Below are 21,682 nucleotides of genomic sequence, written 5' to 3'. Positions count from 1 at the left end.
CCATCTACCCATCCATGTTGCTAGGACTCACCCCAGAATGTGTGTGTGTGTGTGTGGGGTAGCTTGGAGAGGTGCTCCTTTGAATGCATATGAGCATATGGGGGCCAGAGGCCACCTTCAAGCATCATTCCTTGGTGTCTTCAACCTTTTTGAGATAGAGTTTTTTGAGATAGAGTTGTTCACTGGGATGTGGGGTTGGTGGATTAGCTAGACTGGCCAGCCCACCACATCTGGCTTATTCCATGGCTTCTTCTTACATGGATCAGACTTGGGTCTTCACTATTGGGCAGGCTATCTGGCTAAGCTTTCTTCCCAGACTCACTCAGTAATCTGGTAAATTTTCAGTTCAGCAGACTCTGGGTAGGACCCAGAAATCTGCATCTGTCAGAATCTCTGATCCTGCTGCTGCCCAGTGTGAGAAGCACTCATGCCTGGATATTATTCCAAGGTGCTTGATACAGAGTGCCCAGCTGCCTGTCCCTTTTTCATATAGAAATTTTAAAAGTCACCCTCATGCCAATTGTAGCATTTCCATTCTCCTCTTATTCAGGCTTGTCAAGTGGCTAAATGCTTTAAGAAACTGTTTACTGGGGTACAACGGTTGAGAAATAGTTTCAAACTGCAGGGGTCTTTAGTCCTCATTAATACTCAAATTTCCCTGAACCCAGAGGAAAGCAAGGTTCAACAGTGTAACAGAGAACCAAGTGGAAACAAACAGACCCATTCAGAGCGGTGGGAACATGCTAACACTCGTGTTAAATGTTAACTCCCTTTAAAAATAAAAATAACACAGAGAATGATCTCTGGTGGGGGAATAGATTGCTCTAGATTAGGCAAATTCTGTTGTTTCAGGTGGTTAACCTTGTTGTTTCAAACCCCAGCCTGGAGTTAAAAAACAAAACCACAAGCCTGAAGGTCAGTCCTCTGCACAGTAGTCTGAATGGGGCCCTATTAACAGTAACTAAAGACCATGGATTTGGGACATTGGGACCGCAGCCCTTTGGCTCCTCAGAAGAACTTAAAGATAGCTACACGAGGAACATGAGCAGCTAGCTTGTTTTTCACAGGGAACTCCATGGAAATATCTTTCACAGGGAGACATTCGTTTGACCAGCTGTCTCTTGGAAGTTCATACCCGGGGTCAAGTATGTAACTGGACTGGGGTGTATGTGTGGCATTAGTTTTGGGCTGTCCCTGGACAGGAACCTGACCCAGGTACTTAGAAGTAAATTTCCACAGTTCCTTTCTATTGGCTTCCCTGGTAGGTAGAACCTCAGTTGTGTGAAATGTTAGCTCAGGGAAGGACTTGCTCAACCATGACACTGAAAGGCCAAGAGAGTGAACGCTGTCACAGCTGATGTGTTGCTAAGTTGAGAAAATGATCATCATAGCGATGACTGCAGAGATGCCAGCTCTGGGAAATGTGATCAAGTCTCAAAGGACAAGAACAGGTGAGAGTGCAGGGAAGTGAGAGAAGAAAGGCACCCGAGGGTTCACTTCGACATTCTAAACAAGACAAACAGCACTGCAGTCTCACTGGCAGAAACAGGCATCCATGTATCCACACTCTCACGGACCTCCACCTTGGCCATTATCATGGGTGTGTTACCTTTTTATGCAAAGAAGTTCCATAGAATTTGGCTGTATATAGATCGAAAGCCACAGATCCACCATAGTCCACCCAGCAGGAAGCACCTGGGCTGAGGTTTTAAAAGCTATCCTGGAAATGTTTGCAGGTCATGTCTCAGATTGTTTGAGACCATGTAGTGGTATAGAAGCATTTAATGAGAACTAGTACTTCTGATGTCTCCAGCATTGGGGAATGGGAGAGTCAGAGACTGGACCAGAAAACAGAGACAGGGTATTAGGTTGTGGGGCTAGACAAAAACTAAAGGATACAATTGTCAGAGGCTGGAGAGATGACCCAGCAATTAAGAACAGATTTTGCTCTTGCAGAGGACCTGGGTTTGGTGTCCAGCATTGACATGGTTTTTCAAAGCCATCCATAACTCTAGTTTCAGGGGATCTGATACCCTCTTCTGACCTCTGTAGGTACCACACAGACATGTGGTTCACAGTCATTTCAGGTAAATCACTCATATATATAAAATTAAAAAAATATATAATCTTAGAGAATACAGTTGTAGCTATACTTGGTTGGAGGATCTGGGGAATGAATACAAAGATGTATATCAAATGATTACATATACTCAGGCACACACACACATACACGTATACACACATGCACATAGACCACACACACTTACACACACATACACATACACATATACACATATACTATACCCACACATACAGACACATACAGACACATATACACACATACACATATACCAAACACACACATACACACACATACACATATACTACACACACACACACACACACACACACACAAACACAAACACACACACACACATACAGAGAAAGACATGGGCAGGGAGGGAGAGAGAGAGAGATTTCTACAAGAACAAATGAAGAAAAGCATTAAAAATGGATGCCAGAAATTACAAGAAAGTTAAGCCGAGTACAGTGGAACACAGCTGAAATCTTCACACTCAAGAGCCTGAAGCAGGAATATCAAGGGCAGCCAGAGCTCTGGGGACCTACCCTGAGCTGGGTAGGGCTTCTCAGAGACAACTGTCTTGCAACCATCTGTATATGTGTTCGTAACTTCAACAGCCTCATTCGTTCACCAAGCTATAATTAGGTGTAATTGTCCCTTTGGTCTGCTTTCTGTGCCCTAGCTGTAGAAGCAGACATTTGTTCACAGCTCCTTAGGAAAAGTCACACCCACTGCTCCATAACCTGAGAACCTGGAAGAAGCTTATTCACACTGCAATTCTGCTAAGCAGCTGGGCATGTGATATTAGGTCTATTATTTCAGATGTACTCCATGGCTCTGACCCCCAAAACTCTGGAGAATTTGAAAATTCTAGAAATCAGGTCTCTTATGATTGTCTTACTGGGAAATGTGAATGAGTTAGGTGAGACAGGCTTGGAATCGTTCCATCTACCAGAAATTCAAATGCAGAGAATAACTTCTCAATTATTCATTCATCCCCTGATTTAATCAGTGGATAATCTCTGGGGAGAACTCTTTACAGGTACTGAGCTGGATGGGGAAATCAATAAGGCAGAGTCTCTCACAATTCTCCCTCCAAGAGCTACAGGAAAGTTCTGGAAGAACCACTTGCTGTGAGTGATGAGCTTCCCCTGAGGTGAGGTTGGAGCTGAGTGTTATGGAATGGAAACAAGCTGGCTGAGGGCACAGAGTGAGAAAGATTGCTGCAGGAAGTGGGGCTTGCCAGTGCAAAAGGAATCATTTTTAAAATCTGAGTTTGAATTGGCAGGCTGTCCTATAGATCAGCAGAAGGGATGGCTGTTCTTTCTTGCGTGGAAGACATTTCCTGGGTCATTAACAGGCAAGGTCTTCCTTCTTGGTCTGGATGGGAGCTCTCCCCAAGGACTAACCACCCCCAGACCCTGCCCAGGGATGTTTGCTTTGGTCCTTTGATCTCTTCTAAAGCTCTCGAAAAGTCTGTGTGATTCTCATTAAATGCTGAGTTAAAGAAACACATGTGTATGAAATGCTTATCCAGGTGTCACAAATAAGCATGTGGAGAGCTAAGACAGAAGAGAGGGAGGTGGGGAAGGAGGGAAAAAAGGAAGGAAGGAAGGAAAGAGGGGAAGAGGGAAGGAAGGCAAGCCTGACTGTCCCCAGGCCCTCTGTGAAGACCTCAGGAGGTGTTGCTTCCTGGCTTTCAGACTGAGAAACCCTGAACCTTAGTCCAGGACGCTAAGGGAATACCAATTTGGTTTGCTGAATCTGTGTTTAGTGGTAGAGTGGGACTGTGGAGATAAAAATGTGCCTTCGGTGCATCAATGACTGGTGAACCTAAAATGTTTCTACAAGAACAGATCTGCGATCTACTCTACACTATTCTTCTTTCCCTAGCTTCCCTTGTAAGCAGCCCACCCCCTTCTATAACAGTGTGAAGACAGCAGCTCAGGGAACCATTGTCTGTCAGAGTGAAGAGGAAGATGGTTTTTGAGGTCACTGGAGCCAGCTCCAGCAGCTAACAGCTTACAAACTAGGAGAACACCTATGCAGATCCTAACTCCCCTTTAACGTTAACCAGGATCATAAAAAGCTCATCAATAATCTCACCCCTTCCCCATCCCTCGAAGTTCCTCACACTTATCAACATCCACAAACAGCTGAGTGAATATTTACTGACACCAAGAGTTTTATTCTGCCTATGGCCCTCAAGAATTCTGAATGGACTTGATAATTATGGGCAGAGATCACTTTAATTCAAAAAAGGGGAGGGGGCAGCTGTGAATGCTGCTTGCTATCATGCTTGTTGGCTTGCATGTGTAGAATATTTTCAGTTAAATAAACAGAAATGTGTTTTCCAAAAGACAGTGACATCTAAGCTAGTGGGAAGGAAGCACACAGCTGGCCATAGTAACTATCTATAAACACTTGCCTCTGCCTCTAAAGGGCATCTTTTTTTTCTGCCAGAATCTGCTGCTTATCATGTAAGAGAAGATTTTTCCAGGATGTAAACAGGCCCTTGGTTATGAAGGAAATGAAATATACTGTCTCAGGTCAGGGACAGACTTTCAGAAGAGCTTTGAAATAGACACCCTGTTTGGTTCTGCAGTCTTGACCAAATCCAAAATTAGTGGCAGATAGAAGAGCCACAAGAAAATTTAGAGACTTGAGCCTTTTTGATAGATACTGCCAATCAATTGGCCTAGTAGTCTCCCCAGACAGCTTAGTCTAGGGATCCTGTCTCTGCCTTCCCAAGCTGAAATTATAGGTGGGCTATCGTACTCACCTGGAATTTACATGAGTTCTGGGTTCTGAACTGTAGAGTCCTTGCTTTGGGAACATGAATTTTAATTGCTGAGCCATCTCTCCAGCCCAAGGTTAGTATTTTTGACTAGAAAATCCCTAAAACACTCAACCAGATGGTGGTCACACTTGCTTCTCTTTCTTGGCCTCTGATGTGAAATAATACCAGGAAATGCTTACTTCTGATTTAACTATTGCTCTCAAAATGTACAAGTGTGACAACTGGCCAAAACCAAAATAAATATAAAGGAGATTTTAAAAATAGGCCCTTTCCTCTTGGTTCTTGGACATTAAAGAAAATGGAAAGGGGGCAAAAACAAAGAAGGATGATGGAAGAAGACAAAATAGCACATGTTTTTTGTTGTATGTGGAATCTAGATTTTAAAAATTACATATGCATACACATGCCATGAGAGCAGTATTGGGGAGGGAAAGAGCAAGGGAGATGAGATGAGGCAGGATGGAGGAGATGGAGAAGGACTATAGGAAAAGGAGAGTGCCATATTTGTATAAAGATGAGCTAATGAAAATGCCATATTTTATATGCCAATTAAAATATAAATGCAATAAAAAAATGAGCACAGAATGATACAGAATATTTTATTCCCCCAAATATGAAGCCAAGCAGTTGAGCTAGTAGAACAATCCAACTCAGGGTCAGACTTTCAGAAGAGCTTTGAAATAGACACCCTGTTCTGCAGTCTTGACTCAGTGTTACAAGGGTGAAGATTCACAACTCCATGAACTTCTGCCTGGAGACCTGTGTCCTGTAGCTGGGCATGTGGAAGCATCTCAGTTAGTGTCACAGTGAGTGTAACTGTGAGCAAACACAAGCAGTACGCTGTTTCAGAAAGTGGGTAACACAAATATTCTTAGAGTCCAGCCACTGTGCCATGATGGTGTCATGATCGTGCAGAGAGCAGACACCACCCAAGCTCTCTGAGTGATCCCATCTTGGTAGCATGCTGGGTTCTGTAATCCAAGCACCAACACCCCATGTTTGAAGCCTGTCTCCAAAAAGAGCTGCTCTGACTCTGGCAGGAAGGCCACTGGACCTCTCTGCACCTCATGTCTTCATCTATAGTTAGGGCGATGAGCTGCAAGGAGAAAAGGGGGGAAAGTCAACCCAGGGCTATCACAATAGACAGAAATCTCTGTGAAGAGCAGTCGCCAATGGTGGGATAACCAACGGAATCCATTCAGTTTCTGTACAGCTCCATAGAGAGGCAGAGAAGGCATGGTGTGATTGCATATCAGTTTCCCCAAGTAAAGATGAGAGTGAACAGCCAACTGGTTTGGAGTATTCACATCCAAAAATCCATGATTTTTTAACTGGCTTCATTTTTCCCCCTCAGGGAATAGATATGAAAGTAGAGTATAATTAACATTTACTATAAATTCATTGAAAAGCAAAAGAAGTTGATGTTCTATCCAAGACACAAAATTTACTTGATTTTCAAAGCAGGAAATGAAAAGTCTACAAGATAGATTGCATAAACAGCCCTTCCTAAAAGTAGACAAGGTGGGAGACAAGATCACTCCTTCTGTTAGCTTCACAGAGGCACTGGTCAATGTAATAAAAATCATCACATTTTCAGAAAGGAGTACTGCCCCACAAAAGAAGTCCTATCAGAATGGTGGGTGTGTATGCAATTCCTTAAAACCTTCCAGCACTCCTGCCACTGAAGAAATAAAGCAATTTTGCTTGGAGCAACAAGAAGTATGCAGAACTGAAGTGAAGTTGCTTGGCAACAGATGAACTTATTTAAACTTTATTTCTCTCTTGACAAAGATGCTGCAAAAAGAACCATGAAGACACCAGTAAGATCTTTAGGAACAGTAGCTTCAAGAGACCCCACACTGTGCAAGACATGGTGTCAATAGTTAAAGGTGGAAACTCACAAACTACATTTCCTTAAGCTCCCTTGCAAACAGGAGTCTCTCTGGCATCTGTTAATAGAAAACAGTGAGTGAGTCAGCGGTAGAGATAGAGAGCCGTTGCTTCTTGACAATGTGGATACTGTAAGTGTGTGAGAGTTAGAAAGACCGTAGTTACCAGAGCAGGGATAACACCTATCTGGGAATTCCTGCCCTAGGCCTTGCACCATGCCTCTGAGAATGTTCTAGGAGGTCAGAAGCAGCTGCATCCTGCACACCCAACCACAAGTGTACTATAGCACATCCTGATCACTGATCAGACCTGTTTTGCCCTTTTGGTCTCCTTGCTGTATAAGATTGTCCCTCCAGTTAGCATCTCTATTTGAAACACCAAAAGCTGTTTCTAAATGGATCCAGACTGATGAGAATCATCAAATAGTTCATCTTCTCTTGTCAGAGCCATATGTTTTGGGAAGCTAGGAAGGGTTCTGCAATTGCTTATACAAAAGCTTTTCTCTTTGTACAGATATGGATAGATACAGAGATGATCTACAAGGTTAAGATACAGATAGAGACAAATGTCAACATATCCTTCTCTCCTACGCTGGAGAATACTGACTCCAGAGGCCCAAGGGCTGATGACTGTTGAGGCAGTGCTTGGTCTATTGGCTGTGTGCATCATGGAAAACTACTCATAGTTAGGAACATGGGAGTGGATCTCTAAGGGACCTAAACTGAATAATGTCAAAGGCATAGCTCCTATAGACTTTCATGGGGCCTCTGCTCACACTGAGATTCTTCCGCGAAAAAGATACATATATCATTCGTCAGTTCTTCAGACTCAGTGGGAGCTCAGTTTACTTTGCTATCTGGCACCTTGGTTTGTGGTAAGCTTGGGCTGGGCCAGAGGCAAGGTGCCTTCAGGCTCTGCTGTTTCATCTGAACACTTGAGAAATGACAGAAAAGAGTGATCCACACTCTGGTGGATGGGTTTTGTGGATTAAAATGATGCCCCTCCTCCAGTCAGCAGCAGGGCTAGGGCTAGGGGGGGTCGTGGAGGTAGGACTTGGAAAGTTTGACTTGTGTGCACTCCACCCCTGGCAGGTATCCAGCTGTGAGAAGCTGCAGGACCCTGCTCCATGGGTGGGGAAGCACAGTCTGGGGGCCCCACGGACCACCAGTGTTGGTTCAGGGGTCCTGGCCCACAGGGAGGCTGGGACGACATGTTGTCACTCTTGGGTGTGACTGATGGCCACAGAATTATGGAGCTGGGGCCTCATGTCAGGAGCCTAGTGTCTGGGAGCTAGGCAAACTTCCTTCCATCCCTTGAAGAGTTATCTGCTGGGTCTCCAGGGTTTAAACCTAGCTTGACCAAAAAACAGGCTGCCTTTCAAAGTCCCACAGGTTTAGGCTACAAAATATTCCTGATCCAGAACCGTTTTAGCATATAATTCAATAGCTTGGGTGTCAAATAGGTCATGAAAAAAAGAAGGGGATTCCACACCTGGGTCCTGACAGCCTTTGTAGCAACAAAAGATCTGTTTTCATATATTTCATTATGTGTTCCAGATCATAATTTGGCGATTAGCATGTGGTCTTTGTTATCCCATTTAATGCTTTTTAGATGTGAGGAAATATCAGGTGCCGGTGGGTGATTTCTGGGAATCAAACGAAGCTTCAACTTTGTAGCCCTTTCTGTGCAGTCTTTTCCCACACTCCCTTTGCTACATTCCCTTTTATGGGAACTGTATCAATGGTAGTGGGCAGAATTGTATCAATTGTAGTAGGCAGCATTGTATGAATTGTAGTGAGTAGTATTGTATCAACTGTAGTGTAGCAGTATTGTATCAATTGGCACTGTGTGTTGAAGTGAGCAGGATGTCTGGCTGTGGCACTTTGGGTTTACTGACGAGAACTTATATACAGACTGTCTTTCTGGAGCTAACCATCCTCATGGAGGAATAACTTCTGGAATCAGACCTACCACACACTGTGTGGCTGCACCCAGTGCCCTGACACAAAACAGAAGGGCCAGAGGTTGATCTATAAAATAAATTTGCCCCCCAGGCCTAGGACTGTGTGGGTTGTAGAGAATAAAACTGAATCTTGAATGCTCAGAATCAGGAGCTACTCTGTGGAAAATCTCTCCAATCATCAAACATGTAAAACACTAAGCAGATAATTTGAAACACAAGTTTCATTCTTCCAAGAATATACTTGATAATGCAGCACCTACAATTAGAATGCCCCACTTTTTTTTCTTTTCAGAAAGAAATCAGATGTGGTAGAGTTATGAAAATACCTTTTCAGATTTCCTGCTAAGTTGATGAGAAAACTCAACACTTGAAAAACAGCAATCTCCCATTACACCAGCACACCAGGCCATCAGGGCTGCTGACAAATACTGCCTTGACAAAAAATTGTAAGAATGACTTCTTTGCAAGAAAACACAGAGTGTCTTCAAATCTCGAACCTTATAATAAAGCAAATGTGGTAGCAGTTTTTCCAAAATCTGATATGACACTGCTGATGAAGAATTATGACAGAATTATTTCCTGAACTATTAATAAAGAATCTAAGCAAATAAAGGAGATGGAAGCCTAAATTTTCTGTGTTGTTTCTTTATAGAAGATATGACACAATTTTTGTCATAATTAGGGTTTCTATTGCTGCAATGAAACACCATGACCAAAAGCAAATTGGGAAGGAAGGGGTTCATTCAGCTTGCACTTCCACACCACAGTTCATCACCAATGGAAGCCAGGACAGGAACTCACACACGGTACACAGGGCAGGAACTTGGAGGCAGGAGCTATTGCATAGGCCATTGAGGATTGCTGCTTGCTGGGTTCATCCTCATGGCTTGTTTACCCTGCTTTCTCATAGAACCCAGGATTACCAGCCCAGGGATGGCCTCACCAATAATTAGACTGGGTGAGGCCATCAATTAGTAATTAAGAAAATGTTTTACAGGCTTGTCTACAGCCTAGTCTTATAGAGGCATTTTCTTGTGGTTCCTTCCTTTCAGATGACTTTAGCTTTAGCTTGTGTCAAGTTGATATAAAGCTGCCCAGAACACATATAAAGAAGTAATCAAAGAGCCTACATAGCATTTCTGATTTGCATGATTTCTTCAAAACTTCCCTTTCCCTTAAAGGTGTGTTTGTGCATGTGCACTCTTGTATGTATACAGAGGTCAGAAAAGGACATTAAATTCCGTGGAGTTAGAGTTATGCGTCATCTGCCATGGGTGCTAGGAACCAGACATGGGATGTCTTCAAAAGCAGACAGTGCTTTTAAACCACTGAGCTCTCATTCTTCCACCACACCCCCTCACATCTCCTAAGATCTAGAGCAGTGGTTCTCAACCTATGGGTTGAAAACTCTTTGGGGGTTAAATGACCTTTTCATGGGTCATTCAGATATTCTGCGTATCAGATATTTACAATACTATTCATAACAGTAGTAAAATGATAGTTATGAAGTAGCAACAAAAGTAATTTTATGGCTGGGTGTCACCACAACATGAGGAACTGTATTAAAGGGTCACAGCATTAGAAAGGTTGAGAACCACTATCCTTGGAGGATATTTGTGCTTGGAGACTATTGGATGAACAAAGGAACATATAAATTAATAAACACTACTTTTCTTTATATCACACACACATTGATATGCAATTGGTGGCCTTCTTGGGCCTGAGTACCATGTCTATGCTACTTCCTTTAAGGTTAAGTGAACACAGTAGAAGAGGAGGCAGGGGGAAAAAAGTATGAGTTGTAGGAGGGCCTGAAAAAATGTCAAGATGAGTTTCCAGCAGTGTTAGTGGTCTGAATTGAAGTGCCCCGCCAAGGGAAGATGGAGACAATTTTAGAGCAGCAGTGGCACTATCATGAGAAGGAGGAAGAGCTTATGGATGTTATGGCCAAAAAGATGCTTACTAAGAAGTCCATGCTCCAGGAACAGATCAAGTCCGGTCATCACGCTTGGGCCATGAAAGATAGGTACACGAAGGCCAGTGGAAACCTGAGGGATTTGTATGGTGATAAAGATGGACTACGAAAGGAGGAAGTCAATGCTGTTTCAGGACCCAACAAGTTTGCTGAATTCTGTAACAGACTCAAGCAGATAAAGGAATTTCATCGGAAGCACCCAAATGAGATCTATGTGCCAATGTCAGTGGAATTTGAGGAGCTACTGAAGGTTCGAGAGAATCCAAGTGAAGAGGCACAAAACTTGGTGGAGTTTACAGATGAAGAGGGATATATGGTTGCTACCTTGATCTCCATGACTGCTACCTTAAGCACATTAACTTGAAGGCATCTGAGAAGCTGGATTATATCACATTCCTCTCCATCTTTGACCAGTTATTTGACATTCCAAAAGAAAGAAAGAAAGAAAGAAAGAGAAAAAGAAAGAAAGAAAGGTATAAAAGATACCTGGAGATGCTGCTGGAGTACCTACAGGACTACACAGATAGAGTAAAACTCTTTCAGAATCAGAACAAGTTCTTTGGGAAGAATCAGACTGACTTTGAGAAGAAGTGGGATAATGGCACCTTTCCTGGGTAGCCAAAAGAGACAAGCAGTGCCCTGACTCATGCAGGAGCCCATCTTGACCTCTTCGCATTCTCCTCTTGGGAGGAGATGGCATCTCTGGGTCTGGACATGTTGAAATCTGCACTGTTGGATTTAGGCCTGAAGTGTGGTGGGACCATAGAGGAACAAACTCAGAGGCTCTTCATCACAAAAGGAAAGTGCTTGGAGTCACTCAGACACCTCTCTGCCAAAAATCCCAAGTTATAGGGCACAAAAAGAGACACTGAGAGGAACAAAGACATTGCTTTCCTGGAAGCCCAGGCCTATGAATACGTGGAGATTCTCGGGGAACTGCAACAGCTCACTCATGAAAATGTCCAGCCCAAACAAGCCAAGACAGGCGAGGAGTGGGAGGAGGAGGAGGAGGAGGAGGAGGAGGAGGAGGAGGAGAAGATCAGTGAGAGCAAAAGTGGGGATGAAGAGAATGAGATCATTTACAAATCCAAAACCTTGCCTCTGGGCTGGGATGGCAAACCTATCCCCTACTGTCTGTATAAGCTTCCACAGCCTGAATATCAACTATAACTGTGAGATTTTTGGAAACTACATCTACTTAGGGCTGAAGGTCTTCCAGTGGCACTTTGAGGAATTTACGCTCACGGCATGAGGTGTTTGGTTATCCCAAACACTGCCCACTTTGCAAATGTGACACAGATTGAAGATGCCTTTTCCTTGTGGGCCAAACTGAAAGTGCAGAAGACTTCAGAATATCTTCCTGATATTTTCCCAACATCGAGGAAGAATATGAAGACTTCAGTGGAAATGTTGTGAACAAGAAGACATACAAGAATCTGAAAAGACACAAGGGCTGCTCTAGTGGTTGGCTGTGGAGAGCGGTAGAGCTGGAGAGGCATTCGCCTTGACAAGATGGTGCCTACATCCCCTGTCGACTCCTGGTAAACAACTGTTTGCGCATGTGCGTAGAGTGAAAAGGCGCCAAGTCACGGCCCATCCCGGGTCGTCACATGGGGTGATGAGCAAACAGCCAATCATGGGCGGACACGCCGCGCTGTGGTGTATATAAGCAGTGCCAATTATTGGCTCGGGGTCTTCCTCTTCATGATGCAATAAATGCTTGCTGCAGAAGGATCCTAGTGTCTGCGTGTCTTCTTGCTGGCGAGACGACTGCGCGGGCTACAGTTGGCCGTGCCCAGACTTTCCTGAGAAGCCTGAGAAAATTTTTCCCAACCAAATGTTCTTAAAGCCTTTTTTTGCTATGTAGTATCTACCTTGTAGAAACAAGATATGCTGGCAGATTGCAGAGTTGAGATATGTTTTATCTTTGTTTTATATTAAAAAGATCTGTGGGAAAATAAAACCAGCCCTTATTCTGGAAAAAAAAGATGTCAAGATGTCTTCTGGACATGGCATTCATGATCTGACTGCAGCTGTGGCTGTCAGCACAAGACCTACGCAAGATTCAGTCCAACAACATTTCATCCTATCATGAGTGGAAGAGCGATGCCAACAATGTTCCAACCCTCCTGAAGACTACTGGCAGTTAATGGTGGCGGGGGGAGAAGTTTCATCTTTTTTAATAGAGTGGCTACTGATATGCTGTTGATGCCCTAGTAAATAACATCCCGCTTACTCTCATCTAAGAGACCCTAACTAAGCTCAATTGGATCAGGCGTGCACAGAAACATTAAAGTAGGAAGGGAAGTTACTGGGATGAAGAATGGTTCAGTGGGAGCTGGAATAGGCAGGACAATGGAAGGAGAAGTGACTAAAATTCATTATACACATCTATGGAACTCTCAACAAATGGAATAAGTAATAAAGTTAAATGGATTTAAAAATATTATTTATTCATGTAAAAGTTGGCCAACATTGATTGAGTTAATTGCTCTACCTACAGGCACACATGTTTTTCTTATTAATGTAATTTGCTTAACTCACTCAGAAAGGCAAATGTTAGTGTTTCTAAAGAAGAATTGTTTTTGCCTGAGCTCATGCAGACAATCGTTGGACCTTTTCCCAAGGTCAGCAAATAAGTTATCAAAATACATTAAGTTGCTTCTATTTCCCTATAAAATGTCTACTGAGCATTTGAGGGAGGAATACAGAAGAAGGATCACACATCTGACAGCTCAAACAAAGTTCTGATAGTTGCCAAATTTGCCTGAAAAAATGAAAATCCACTTTATTGTTTTCTTTCTGGACAAGGAGAACTCAGAGTGTGTGTGTGTGCAAGGGTGGGGGGGTGAGAGATAATTTTTATTTAAAAAAATAGTCCTTGGTAGGACTAGGATGCTTGTAAGCTTGAAGACCTGAGTTCAACCCCACCCTAGAATCCACGTGAAAAGCAGCATATGGTGGCATGCTGCCATACTCCATTGTTGAAGAGGAAGATACAGGCAGGTCATTGAAACCTTAGGTCATTGGTTAGCCAGCCAAGCTGATTTGGTGAGTTCCAATCCAAGATAACCCATCCCATTGTCCAAACAAGGTGGGTGTTGCCTGTGAAATGATATCTGAGGTTGACATTTGGCTTCTGGATGCATGTATATAGTATTTGCATTCACATACTCATGAATACACACACACAGAGATAGATGTGCCCTTGATGATGACATTTAACAAAAGCCTTTATGCAGAGAGGTGACATGGAAAGGGGCTGTGTCTAATCCACAACTCCTTCTCAACCCTGAGTAAATTTCTCACTAAAACACCTGAGGATTCATGTATGCCATCTATCATGGACTTTCTCAGAAATGACATGGAACTAAGGGCTCAGAAACTGTCCCTTGGCCATCTAGAGAGTGACTTATAACTGCATTAGTGATCTACATCCATAGTCAATGTGACCACCCAGCACAGGTCTTCCTCTCATGAACATGAACCAAGAACCATAAGCTATACTTTCTTGAACCCACCTTTCCTACATGTCCACCTCTTCATGGCTTCCCACAATGTTCTGCTCCCTGAGGATCCTTCCCATCTTCTTAATTCTTGAACTCAACTTACACACATCTCAAGGCCAGCTGAAGTATCACTCTCAATGGATATTCTACTTGGACATCACTAGGCAGAAGTTGTTCCTCTGCATCTTCCTCCTCAGACCACAGCTCAGCCATCCATCTTGGAATTGCTTCCTGTTGGTTGACATCTTCACCATAAACTCAACTCTGAAAATTTTGGATCAGAAGTCATAAGATCTTTGAAGACCTGAGCACTGATGCCAAATACATTTTCTATAAGAATGGAAAAAATAAGTCTTGGAGAGAGGTAAAAGATCTGTTTTTGGAGCCAGGAGCAATGTTAAGTGAAGACTCTTGGAGGACTGCATGAAAGTAGAGGGAGCAACAAAAAGAACAATTGAAAGAGAAGCAGCTCTGGATTATCCCTGGGAATGAATGGAGGGATCACTATGCATTTGGCACCAGATGGAGGAAATGATAGCTGACCTGGAGAGTTCTTATTAGACAAGAGGACGATGATATGGGAAGGTGGATTGTTCAGTCAGGTTGCTGTCTGGTGGAGGACATCTTCAATAACACAGTTTACTTTTCCAATGCTCAAACCTGCAGGTCTAAAGTCAAGGTTCTTCTTGGCTTCTGTATGGTTACTTCTTTGTGACATCTTTACAGGGACTTTCCACTGAACATGCTATTGTCTGTTGTCTCTTCCTCTTCTCATGAGGATGCCAGTCTTCTATGATGAGAGCTCTGTTTTGAGGACCTCATTTCCCCTTAATCATCTCCACAGGATATTATCTCTACAACCACCCTGGAAGCTAGGACTTCAACATTTGGGCTTTAGGGAGAAGCACTTCATTCTCTAACAAGCAGGGCACTGATATTGGGAGAAAATCATGGGCCATTCCAGCCACTACACTGTGTCAGCCTCCCAGGTAGCAGCATTGACAAGCTAATTTGCCAGACAGAGGCCGACATAAATGAGCAGCCCACGGTACCAAAGAGTACAGGTGCATCCACTTAGATGATGCTTCTTGTCAGACAAGGGCCCCTGCCATAGGCTAAAGAGACTGAGGATGGGCAGCTGTGCAGACAACAGATGGGACCAAATTAGAGTTGGATGTTCGCCCTCCTAAGAACACAGTGGCACAGAGATAAACTCATCATATTTTTTTTCTGATTCTGGGAGAAATCAGGACACAGGCCTTCTTCAGATCAGAAAACTTTGGATCAGAAGTCATAAGATCTTTGAAGTCCTGAGCACTGATGCCAAATATGTTTTCTATAAGAATGGAAAAATAAGTCTTGAAGAGAGGTAAAATATCTGTTTTTGGAGCCAGGAGCAATGTTAAGTGAAGACTCTTGGAGGATCGCATGAAAGTAGAGGGAGCAAAGAAAGAACAAGTGAAAGAGAAGAAGCTCTGGACTATCCCTGGGAATGAATGTAAGTAAACTTAAGGTTCTTAAAGGTGTAGGTGCAGAGGGTTTCATCTGCATAGGCTTGGTCTGAGGATGCTAGGTCCGAGGAACCATAAAATACATTTAATAAGGGAAAAATATGGTCCAGTATTCTGATCTTTGTTTTTAAAACCAAAAGGATCATTAAAAATTCCCATCTCTGGGGGCTGGGGAGATGGATCAGCTAGTAAAGTACCTGCCACATAAGCATACAGACCCGAGGTTGGATCCTCAGCACCCAAGCAAAACTTGGGTGTGGTAGTGTGCATCTGTGACTCCAGCCCTGTGAAGAGAAGGGATGCAAAGACAGGAGGATCCCTAGGTCCACTGAATTCTAGCTTTTACAAGGGACCCTGTCTAAAAAAATAAGGTGGGTTACAGTTTCAGAAGACACACATCTCTGACTCCACACACACGCACCTGTGTACATGCACACACTGTAACTAACCCGCAGAAACATGTACATAAGACAGACCATCCCAGCAGCCCCCACAGAAACGCCCATCCCCTTCTAAACCAGCAATTGTTCTTAGTACTTGACGCTGTAATCCAATGAACTATGTTTCTTTCTGAGTGTGAGTTGGCTCTGTTTTTGGTGTTAGGTGAACGGGATGAGAGAATACAAGGTCCCTTCTGAGGAATATTGTAAATCCAAACTTTCTTCCTTACCTCTTTGCCCCTTTAATTCACACATGTAGGACATCTTCACCACATCCCATACAAAATGTTCTCTCCTCTAGTGGCTGCATCATTGACTCCTCTGATGCCTGCACCCCATCCCTGCTCAGAAGTTGCCCTGTTGGTTTGGGATGTAGTGGCCGTTTCAGATCTCCAGCTATAGCTCTCTTTAAGAGGCACACTGGTTCACATGGTTCTCCCCAAGAGGTAAGGCAGACAGAGTGGGCCCAGGCATAACAAGACAGCCCATTGAAAACTCTTTCTGTGCTTACATCTAACCGACTTTTATCATAAATTAGAGATTTTGAAAAGAATGAGTCATAGAAAAAGAAGAAAGTAATAACCTGCTTCAGCAATCAGCATATTATATCCCCCTGGTGACTCATAACACCAGACACGAGTCAGGACAAACAAGGCTCCTGCCAGAAAGTGCAGTTAAAAATAAAAGCAAAAAATAGGGACGGGGGTGGCTGGGAACTCTACTTGAAGCTTTCCTAGTCTCAGGTCCCTTGATGAAGGAAGGGCTTGGGGAAAAAGACCTGAAATTCTTGAGACCTTCACAGGAGGAAACAGACCTTAAGGAGCTAAGACAAAGGGATTTTGGAGTAAAATCTTAGAGCAAAGAAGGGCATGGAAGCCTGGGGTGTGGCTAACCCCTTGAAAGGATGATAGTCTGCAAGAAAGGCTTTCCCAAAGGAACTTTTGGACCACAGAAGCTGGCTTTTCAGAGTGACATGAACTTACATCTGAGTCCTGGCTTCCCCTAAACTGGTGTAGCCTTGGAGGGTGAGAAGCTTCCCCGATTCTTAGTTTCCACACCTGCTGAATTCCTTCACATATGCTGATGCCATAGTGACTTTGATCAATGTCTCCAAAAAGTATATGGACCAAAACTATGGTCCCCAGTCCATGGTGCCATGGGGAGACAATAAAACTTTTAGACCTCGTGGCCTTGTAGAAGGGCTTTAGGCTATTGGGAGCTTGTTTGAATGTGAATATCAGGACTTTCAGCTCTTCATGTCTCTCTTCTTGCTTCTCCACCACCATAAATAACAACCTGTGTCACATGCACTTACTATGGGGTATTGTGCCACCATGAGCCCAGTGCAGCCATAGACTGAACTCTCTGAGAGGATGTGTCAAAACGATCCCTTTAAGTTAATGTTCTACTCTGTTTTGTCACATTGAAGAGAAGCATTCAAACACTATGAAGATGAGCTAGTGTGCATATGCTTAAAAATAAAACTCACACTTAATAGGTCTTTACTTCAAAAAAGCAGATAAAAACAAACCTAAAGAGGGTTTATCTATATCCTTGATAAACTGGGAGGGCTGTCTGCAGGGAAGGTCACATAATCACAGTTCCACAAGCACAGATTAAGCCAAGCTCACCACAGCTGTGGGTCCCTTAAACCTCTTATCACAGCTAAGGACTTTAAGGAGCCTAAACTGGTCCAAAAGTTTCCCCGAAACACAAGTGTCTCTTTACTTAGCCTCTCCCCACCCAATGCGGGTGGTACTTCCTGTGATCCCTAGGAAGTCCCCCCAGATACATCTCTAGACAGACAACTTTGGGTTAAGGGCTGACTCTTCCACTTCCTGCTTCTAAGACATAAATAAAATGCTTACTTTTTCAGATGCTTATTAAAGGAGTACTCCTACCTTAAACAAAGTCCTATGACACTTTGAATATACAATTTAAGCCCTGAAATAGTTTACATGTACAAAGCAATTGGCAGGCCCTTTCTTTTCCACTACCCTAATTAATAGCTACAGTCTGGTAACTGAAAGTAAACTAATTAGTGCAGACACTCCCCTCCAAGTCTTAAAGAAGGATGTCTACAAAGGAGCTAAAGTCTACTGTGTTAATGATAAGGGAAAGAACAAGATCCTTGGGTTGGCTCCTCTGACTCTTCCTTGGTCATTTACTCTCTTGTTCCTAAGCGAGGTGAGGAATGCATCCTGGGGAGAGTAGGGACTCCAGACCTTGCAGTTTCATGGTCCTGAGCATTACTGTGAGACTACCCACCTTGGAGACAGACTTATTATGTACATTGGTGACTTAGTATTCTTTGTACTTCTTTGAAATTGAATATATCATACGAGTCATCCACAGGCAGAGTGCCTTTATAGGGGCAGAATAAATGTCTAATAGCAGGGGCAGAAAAGATGGTTCAGAACTAAGATAGCTAAGAACACTTGATGTTCTTGCAGAGGATCTGGGTTTGGCTACCAGTACCCACAGGGTGGCTCACAACCTCATGGAACTCTAGCTCCAAGCCCTCTCTAGCCTCTGCGGGCTCATCTACATGGGGCACTTCCTCACAGATACACATAAATACAATAATAAAAATAAATCTTTTAATTAAATAAAAAAAGATCAAGCCATAGGAATGAAGAAACCCACCGAGCAGTCTCCACACGCAGCTGTCCTGTAGCTGATTCAGGCTGCATCTCACCATAACTGCAGAACTCAGGACTAAGATCTATCTGCATGTTCTTTTTCAGGAGACACCCTCATGATCTTTGGGAATCTATTTCTATGAATAGCTCCAGTAAGAAGCCAACCTGAAGCTAACACTTTTCCCCATCACTTCAGAAGCTTAGGTCCAAGGGTTATCAGCAGTGGTCAAGGGATACAGGCTTAGAGCTGTTGTATAGTCATTACAGCTGTGGTCCCTGACCTCAAGATGCCAACTGGTTCATACAGCACTCTCGAGCTCACCCCTGTCTCACCTCCCCACAATTCTCACACAATACTATTCATCCTAGAAAAGGCCAAGACCCAAGATAACAGAGAAAAATCAATGTGAAAATTTTTATTTATTTATTTATTACTTTGTATTTATTTATTTATTCATTTTAAATCCCTCTCACTGCCTACCTCCTGGTCACCCTCTCCCACAATTCTCCCCCCACCCCCTTTTCTCCTTCTCTGCTGAGCAGGTGGGGACCCCTTAGGTATCCCTCCACCCTGGTACTTCAAGTGTCTACCAGGCTAGGCACTTCCACTTCCACTGAAGCCAGAAAATGCAGCCCAGATTTTAAAAAAAAAAAAACAAAAAAAACAAAAAAACCAAACCAAACCAAACCAAAACAAAACAAAAACATATCCCTCATACGGGCAACAGATTTTGGGATAACCTCTGCTCTAATTGTTCAGGACCCACATGAAGTTCAAGCTGCACATCTGCTACATTTGTGCAGAGAGGCCTATGTTCAGACCATGTTGTTCTGTGGTTGGTGGTTCAGTCTTGAAGAGCCCCAAGGATGCAGGATAGTTGGTTCTGTTGGTCTTCCTGTGGAGTTCCTATCTTCTTAGGGGCTGCAATCTTTCCACTTGTTCTTCCATTAAGAGTCCCCAAGCTTCACCTACTGTTTGGTTGTGGGTGTCTGCATCCGTCTGGAGCCTCTCAGAGGACAGCCACACTAAACTCCTATCTGCAAACATACAAAATATCATTAATAGTGTCAGGGATTGGTGCTTGACCATGGGTTGGGTCTCAAGTTGGGCAGGTTATTGGTTGGCCATTCCCTCAGTCTCTGCTCTACCCCCAATCCCTGCACTTCCTGTATACAGGATTAGTTTTGGGTAGAAAGTTTTGAGGGTGGGTTGGTGTCCCTCTGGCTCCACAGGGGATTCTACCTGGCCACAGGAGGCAGCTTCCCCAAGGCTCCATATATCCAATGCAGTGAATCACAGCTTAGGAAAACCCCATTGATTCTTGGGTGCCTCCCCTATCTCAGGTCTCAATCTCTTGCTGGAGATGCCCCCTACCATCAGTTGCAGATTTCCATTCATTCTCATGGCCATCTGGCCCTCTCCCTGCACCTTACCACACCCAAAACCCAAACCCCCAACTCCCCTCCCAATCCTCTCTCCCACCCAGTTCCCTCCCTCCATCTGCCTTCCATGACAATTCCATTCTCCCTTTCAAGTGAGAATCAAGCATCCTTGCTTGTGCCTTCCTTCCTGCCCAGCCTTTTGGGGTCTGTGGAATGTACCATGGGCATCCTGTATTTTATGGCTAATATCCACTTATAAAGGAATACATACCATGCATGTTCTTTGGGGACTAGGTAACACCACTCAGGATGATATTCTCAAGATCCAATCATTTGCCTGCAATATTCGTGATGTCTTTGTTTTTTCATAGCTGAATAGTATTCTATTGTGTAAATGTACTATATATTCTTTATCCATTCTCAGTTGAGGGATATGTAGGTTGTTTCCAGTTTCTGGCTATTACAAATAAAGCTTCTATGAACATAGTTGAGCAATGTCTTTATGGGATGGTGGAACATCTTTTGGGTGTATGCCCAGGTGTGGTATAGCTGGGTTTTGTGGTAGAACTAGTCCCAGTTTTGAAAGAAACCACAAAATTGATTTCCAAAGTGGTACAAGTTTGCAAAGTGGTACAAGCAATGGAGGAGTGTTACCTTTGTTCTACCTTCTTGCCAGCATTTGCTATCTCACTCGAGTTTTTGATCTTAGGCATTCTGACCAGTGTAAGATGGAATATCAGACTTGTGATAGTTTATGATCTTCAGAAATGACCAGTTGACCCTTTGGGTCTGTCTGGGCTGGTGCCCTGACCAGACCTTGGGCACAAGCTTTACAGCCAGTCCCACAACACCCAGAGGAAGCTACACTCCCAGGCACTCTAACACACCCAGGATCAGAGGTGAGGAGGACACATCTGTCCCAACACTGGGAGTAACCAGAACCAGCGGGACCAGGCACACAGGAACTCCGCCAGCCCAGTGGCTCAGGTTAGTTCAGCTCCGTCTGGGCCAGCAGGTGCCCTAAAAAGACCTTGGGCACAAGCTCCTCGGGGAGTCCCACAACACCCAGAGGAACCCAGGATCACAGGAATCAGAAGGAGAGACAGCTTGACTCTGAGGAGTTCTGACACAAGCAGGATCACAGGAAGGACAGGCTCCAGTCAGATTTAGCAAGGGCAGATAGCACTAGAGATAACCAGATGGTAGGAGGCAAGCATAAGAATATAAGCAACACAAACCAAGGTTACTTGGCATCATCAGAACCCAATACTCCCATCATAGCAAGTCCTGGACACATCATCACACTGGAAAATCAAGATTCAGATATAAATCACTTCCCATGATGATAATACAGGACTTTAAGAAAGACATAAATAGAACCCTCAAAGAAATACAGGAGAACACAGGTAAACAGCTAAAAGCTCTTAAAGAGGAAACACAAAAATCCCTTAAAGAACTACAGGAAAACACAATCAAACAGGTGAAG

At 43.6% G+C, this 21,682-nt stretch overlaps 1 pseudogene; it reads left to right on the top strand.

The window, feature by feature from the left end:
* The first annotated feature begins 10,616 nt into the window (after positions 1 to 10,616).
* LOC116080986 lies at positions 10,617 to 12,861 on the top strand (annotated as a pseudogene).
* The last annotated feature ends 8,821 nt before the right edge of the window (positions 12,862 to 21,682 follow it).

This window comes from Mastomys coucha, unplaced genomic scaffold (genome assembly GCF_008632895.1).
Source record: "Mastomys coucha isolate ucsf_1 unplaced genomic scaffold, UCSF_Mcou_1 pScaffold6, whole genome shotgun sequence".
In the NCBI taxonomy this organism is placed as follows: Eukaryota; Metazoa; Chordata; class Mammalia; order Rodentia; family Muridae; genus Mastomys; species Mastomys coucha.
Note: the sequence above shows the minus strand (reverse complement) of the source record. Positions and strands in the feature narration are given on the sequence as shown.